This window comes from Choloepus didactylus, chromosome 7, assembly GCF_015220235.1.
Source record: "Choloepus didactylus isolate mChoDid1 chromosome 7, mChoDid1.pri, whole genome shotgun sequence".
NCBI lineage: Eukaryota > Metazoa > Chordata > Mammalia > Pilosa > Megalonychidae > Choloepus > Choloepus didactylus.
Window position 1 is genome coordinate 124,147,373 of NC_051313.1, and position 7,139 is coordinate 124,154,511.

Consider the following 7,139-nt stretch of genomic DNA (forward strand, 5'->3'; position numbering starts at 1 on the left):
TGTCTTTTGGATTAGTTATTATGGCTAAATAAATTGTAAATGGGCTTCTTTTTTTCTTCATTTCTGTCTTTCCTTTCAATAATTTTGTTAAATGGTAAGCTAGGTTTAAAAACAAAAACAAAAACAAAAAACGCTGGTTAGTTTGATTGCAATTCGGTGGATATCCAGCACGTCTGTACTTTCCTCTTGTCGTTTATTTCTTCAGCTATCACAGCAACAACGTTTACTTTGCAGGAGAACAGGAAATGAGTGGGAATAAAAAGCAAGGAAAGACGAAAAGCAGCCTATGTTACTGAAGCATATTAACTATAAAACAAAAATCAGGAGCAGAAAACGTTACCCGGTTCTGGAGGTGCCGGGTATCGAACCCAGGGCCTCATACATGCAAAGCATGCGCTCTACCACTGAGCTACACCCCCTCGCGGAAAACGCTGTTTTGGGGTTTATATTTAGAAATATATCACCTATTTCTGTAGTTCCTTCAAAAACTATTTTCTGTCGGTAGCAAGTACATTCAACTGTACTATTTCTAAAATCTAAAATGGATCCTTTTTCTTGCTGTTGCACTCAAGGTAAAATGAATTCTAGAGCAAAGGATACAATTCCTGCTCCTGGTTGTTTCCCAGCCCCGTCAGTCTCTCCAAGATCCTATCAGTATCAGAACGCCTGTTTTTGTTGTTGTTGTTGTTATGTTTTGTAACGACTTCCAGGAAAGACCCAGGATGGAATTCTCCGATCAATATCTTCCTCCTTTCTACCGTGTCTTTTTCCTATAGACGGTTCTACCTTTTCTTCCTCGGCCCTCTTGTCCTCACATGCCTTTAAGTATCATAGCTCTGCAGTTAGTCTCTGCCTTCACTTTTTACATGCAGCCTTGCCTTTCTCACCAGCAATCTATAAATAAAGTCCAGTATATTTTCCACTGGAAAAATTTAGGAAACGTCTCCACATTAATTTGTGCAAAACACCCTATGACTGGAAAGTAAAGGGGAAATAGTTTGTCCCCCAGTTACCAGATAGTCTTTTTTTTTTTTTACACTTTTTTTAATCTTCATTTTATTGAGATATATTCACATACCACGCAGTCATACAAAACAAATGGTACTTTCGATTGTTTACAGTACCATTACATAGTTGTACATTCATCACCTAAATCAATCCCTGACACCTTCATTAGCACACACACAAAAATAACAAGAATAATAATTAGAGTGAAAAAGAGCAATTGAAGTAAAAAAGAACACTGGGTACCTTTGTCTGTTTGTTTCCTTCCCCTATTTTTCTATTTATCCATCCATAAACTAGACAAAGTGGAGTGTGGTCCTTATGGCTTTCCCAATCCCATTGTCACCCCTCATAAGCTACATTTTTATACAACTGTCTTTGAGATTCATGGGTTCTGGGTTGTAGTTTGATAGTTTCAGGTATCCACCACCAGCTACCCCAATTCTTTAGAACCTAAAAAGCGTTGTCTAAAGTGTGCGTAAGAGTGCCCACCAGAGTGACCTCTCGGCTCGTTTTGGAATCTCTCTGCCACTGAAGCTTATTTCATTTCCTTTCACATCCCCCTTTTGGTCAAGAAGATGTTCTCCGTCCCACGATGCCGGGTCTACATTCCTCCCCGGGAGTCATATTCCACGTTGCCAGGGGGATTCAGTCCCCTGGGTGTCTGATCCCACGTAGGGGGGAGGGCAGTGATTTCACCTTTCAAGTTGGCTTAGCCAGAGAGAGAGGGCCACATCTGAGCAACAAAGAGGCATTCGGGAGGAGGCTCTTAGGCACAATCATAGGGAGGCCTAGCCTCTCCTTTGCAGCAACCGTCTTCCCAAGGGTAAAATTTATGGTAGAGGGCTCAACCCATCCAACCACCAGTCCCCTATGTCTGTGGTCATGTTAGCAACCATCCAGGTGGGGTAGGCGAATACCCCTGCATTCTCCACAGGCTCCTCAAGGGGGCACTACATCTTTTTTTTCATTTTTTTTTTTTTTTTTTTCTTTTTTTTTTTTTAACTTTCCCTTCTTTTTTAAATCAACTGTATGAAAAAAAAGTTAAAAAGAAAACAAACATACAATAAAAGAACATTTCAAAGAGACCATAACAAGGGAGTAAGAAAAAGACAACTAACCTAAGATAACTGCTTAACTTCCAACATGTTCCTACTTTACCCCAAGAAAGTTACCTAATATAGCAACATTTCTGTGAACTTGTTCCTACTATATCCATCAGAAATTAACAGACCATAGTCATTCCTGGGCATCCCCAGAACGTTAAATAGCTTATCTGTTCTTCTTGGATTATTGTTCCCCCTTCCTTAATTGCTCTCTACTGCTAGTTCCCCTACATTCTACATTATAAATCATTTGTTTTACATTTTTCAAAGTTCACATTAGTGGTAGCATATAATATTTCTCTTTTTGTGCCTGGCTTATTTTGCTCAGCATTATGTCTTCAAGGTTCATCCGTGTTGTCACATGTTTCACGAGATCGTTCCTTCTTACTGCCGTGTAGTATTCCATCGTGTGTATATACCTCATTTTATTTATCCACTCATCTGTTGAAGGACATTTGGGTTGTTTCCATATCTTGGCAATTGTGAATAATGCTGCTATGAACATTTGCGTGCGGATATCTGTTCGTGTCACTGCTTTCCGATCTTCCGGGTATATACTGAGAAGTGCAATCGCTGGATCGAATGGTAACTCTATATCTAGTTTTCTAAGGAACTGCCAGACTGACTTCCAGAGTGGCTGAACCATTATACAGTCCCACCAACAGTGAATAAGAGTTCCAATTTCTCCACATCCCCTCCAGCATTTGTAGTTTCCTGTTTGTTTAATGGCAGCCATTCTAACCGGTGTTAGATGGTATCTCATTGTGGTCTTAATTTGCATCTCTCTAATAGCTAGTGAAGCTGAACATTTTTTCATGTGTTTCTTGGCCATTTGTATTTCCTCTTCAGAGAACTGCCTTTTCATATCTTTTGCCCATTTTATAATTGGGCTGTCTGTACTATTGTCATTGAGTTGTAGGATTTCTTTATATATGCAAGATATCAGTCTTTTGTCAGATACATGGTTTCCAAAAATTTTTTCCCATTGAGTTGGCTGCCTCTTTACCTTTTTGAGAAATTCCTTTGAGGTGCAGAAACTTCTAAGCTTGAGGAGTTCCCATTTATCTATTTTCTCTTTTGTTGCTTGTGCTTTGGGTGTAAAGTCTAGGAAGTGGCCGCCTAATACAAGGTCTTGAAGATGTTTTCCTACATTATCTTCTAGGAGTTTTATGGTACTTTCTTTTATATTGAGATCTTTCGTCCATTTTGAGTTAATTTTTGTGTAGGGGGTGAGGTAGGGGTCCTCTTTCATTCTTTTGGATATGGATATCCAACTCTCCCAGACCCATTTGTTGAAAAGACCATTATGACTCAGTTCAGTGACTTTGGGGGCCTTATCAAAGATCAGTCGGCCATAGATCTGAGGGTCTATCTCTGAATTCTCAATTCGATTCCATTGATCTATATGTCTATCTTTGTGCCAGTACCATGCTGTTTTGACTACTGTGGCTTTATAATAAGCTTCAAAGTCAGGGAGTGTAAGTCCTCCCACTTCGTTTTTCTTTTTTAGAGTGTCTTTAGCAATTCGAGGCATCTTCCCTTTCCAAATAAATTTGATAACTAGCTTTTCCAAGTCTGCAAAGTAGGTTGTTGGAATTTTGATTGGGATTGCATTGAATCTGTAGATGAGTTTGGGTAGAATTGACATCTTAATGACATTTACTCTTCCTATCCATGAACATGGAATATTTTTCCATCTTTTAAGGTCCCCTTCTATTTCTTTTAGTAGAGTTATGTAGTTTTCTTTGTATAGGTCTTTTACATATTTGGTTAAGTTTATTCCTAGGTACTTGATTTTTTTAGCTGCTATTGAAAATGGTATCTTTTTCTTGAGTGTCTCTTCAGTTTGTTCATTTCTAGCATATAGAAACATTACTGACTTATGTGCATTAATCTTGTATCCCGCTACTTTGCTAAATTTGTTTATTAGCTCTAGTAGCTGTATCGTCGATTTCTCAGGGGTTTCTAGATATAAGATCATATCATCTGCAAACAATGACAGATTTACTTCTTCATTACCAATTTGGATGCCTTTTATTTCTTTGTGTTGCCGGATTGCCCTGGCTAGCACTTCCAGCACAATGTTGAATAACAGTGGTGACAGCGGGCATCCTTGTCTCGTTCCTGATCTTAGAGGGAAGGCTTTCAGTCTCTCACCATTGAGTACTATGCTGGCTGTGGGTTTTTCATATATGCTCTTTATCATGTTGAGGAAGTTTCCTTCAATTCCTACCTTTTGAAGTGTTTTTATCAAAAAGGGCTGTTGGATTTTGTCAAATGCTTTTTCAGCATCTATTGAGATGATCAATTGATTGTTCCCTTTTGACTTGTTAATGTGTTGTAATACATTGATTGATTTTCTTATGTTGAACCATCCTTGCATACCTGGAATGAACCCCACTTGGTCATGGTGTATGATTTTTTTAATGTGTCTTTGGATTTGATTTGCAAGTATTTTGTTGAGGATTTTTGCATCTATATTCATTAGGGAGATTGGCCGGTAGTTTTCCTTTTTTGTAGCATCTTTGCCTGGTTTTGGTATTAGATTGATGTTAGCTTCATAAAATGAGTTAGGTAGTGTTCCATTTTCTTCAATGTTTTGAAAGAGTTTGAGTAAGATTGGTGTCAGTTCTTTCTGGAAAGTTTGGTAGAATTCCTCTGTGAAGCCATCTGGCCCTGGGCATTTATTTGTGGGAAGATTTTTGATGACTGATTGGATCTCTTTGCTTGTGATGGGTTGGTTGAGGTCTTCTATTTCTTCTCTGGTCAGTCTACGTTGTTCATATGTTTCCAGAAAATTGTCCATTTCTTCTACATTATCCAGTTTGTTGCCATACAGTTGTTCATAATATCCTCTTATAATTTTTTTAATTTCTTCAGGATCTGCAGTTATGTCACTTTTTTCATTCATTATTTTGTTTATCTGGGTCTTCTCTCTTTTTTATTTTGTCAGTCTAGCTAGGAGCTTGTCAATCTTGTTGATCTTCTCAAAGAACCAACTTTTGGTGATATTTATCCTCTCTATTGTTTTTTTGTTCTCTATGTCATTTATTTCTGCTTTAATCCTTGTTATTTCTTTTCTTCTACTTGGTTTAGGATTGGTTTGCTGTTCATTTTCTAGCTTCTTCAGTTGATCCATTAGTTCTATGATTTTGCCTCTTTCTTCCTTTTTAATATATGCATTTAGTGCTATAAATTTCCCCCTTAGCACTGCTTTTGCTGCATCCCATAGGTTTTGGTATGTTGTGTTCTCATTTTCATTCGTCTCTATATATTTAGCAATTTCTCTTGCTATTTCTTCTTTAACCCACTGATTGTTTAGGAGTGTGTTCTTTAACCTCCAGGTATTTGTGAATTTTCTAAGTCTCTGATGGTTATTGACTTCTAATTGTATTCCATTGTGGTCAGAGAATGTGCTTTGAATAATTTCAATCTTTTTAAATTTATTGAGGCTTGTTTTATGTCCCAGCATATGATCTATTCTGGAGAAAGTTCCATGAGCACTAGAAAAGTATGTGTATCCTGGTGATTTGGGATGTAATGTCCTGTATATGTCTGTTAAATCTCATTCATTTATCAGATTGTTTAGGTTTTCAATTTCCTTATTGGTCTTCTGTCTGGTTGATCTATCTATAGGAGAGAGTGATGTGTTGAAGTCTCCCACAATTATTGTGGAAACATCAATTGCTTCCTTTAGTTTTGCCAGTGTTTCTCTCATGTATTTTGTGGCACCTTGATTGGGTGCATAGACATTTACGATTGTTATTTCTTCTTGCTGAATTGCCCCTTTTATTAGTATGTAGTGGCCTTCTTTGTCTCTCAAAACATCCTTGCATTTGAAGTCTATTTTATCTGAGATTAATATTGCTACACCTGCTTTCTTTTGGCTGTAGCTTGCATGAAATATTTTTTTCCATCCTTTCACTTTCAGTTTCTTTGTGTCCCTGTGTCTAAGATGAGTCTTGTATGCAACATATTGATGGTTCATTTTTTTTTGATCCATTCTGTGAATCTGTATCTTTTAATTGGGGAGTTTAATCCATTTACATTCAACATTATAACCGTGAAGGCATTTCTTGAATCAGCCATCTTATCCTTTGGTTTATGTTTGTCATATTTTTCCCCTCTGTCTATTAATATCCTTTATTGTACCCATACCGAATCTCTTTAGTACTGAACCTTTCTCCAAGTCTCTCTGTCCTTTGTTTCTCTGTCTGTAGGGCTCCCTTTAGTATCTCCAGTAGGGCAGGTCTCTTGTTAGCAAATTCTCTCAGCATTTGTTTGTCCGTGAAAAATTTAAGCTCTCCCTCAAATTTGAAGGAGAGCTTTGCTGGATAAAGTATTCTTGGCTGGAAATTTTTCTCACTCAGAATTTTAAATATATCGTGCCACTGCCTTCTTGCCTCTATGGTGGCTGCTGAGTAGTCACTACTTAGTCTTATGCTGTTTCCTTTGTATGTGGTGAATTGCTTTTCTCTTGCTGCTTTCAGAACTTGCTCCTTCTCTTCTGTGTTTGACAGTGTGATCAGTATATGTCTTGGAGTGGGTTTATTTGGATTTATTCTATTTGGAGTTCGCTGAGCATTTATGATTTGTGTATTTATGTTGTTTAGAAGATTTGGGAAGTTTTCCCCAACAATTTCTTTGAATACTCTTCCTAGACCTTTACCCTTTTCTTCCCCTTCTGGGACACCCATGAGTCTTATATTTGGACGTTTCATATTATCTATCATATTCCTGAGGTCCATTTCGATTTTTTCAATTTTTTTCCCCATTCTTTCTTTTATGCTTTCATTTTCCATTCTGTCATCTTCCAGGTCACTGATTCCTTGTTCAACTTCCTCTAGTCTTGTACTATGAGTGTCCAGGATCTTTTTAATTTGGTCAACAGTTTCTTTAATTTCCATAAGATCATCCATTTTTTTATTTAGTCTTGCAATGTCTTCTTTATGCTCTTCTAGGGTCTTCTTGATTTCCTTTGTATCCCGTACTATGGTCTCATTGTTCATCTTTAGTTCTTTGAGTAGC

The 7,139-nt window shown here is 37.5% G+C and overlaps 1 non-coding gene across 1 annotated transcript; it reads right to left on the reverse strand.

Moving 5' to 3' along the window:
- Positions 1–347: 347 nt before the first annotated feature.
- On the reverse strand, positions 348–419 carry TRNAA-UGC. The gene has a single exon. It is a non-coding gene; the product is annotated as a tRNA-Ala (tRNA).
- Between the last annotated feature and the right edge of the window lie 6,720 nt (positions 420–7,139).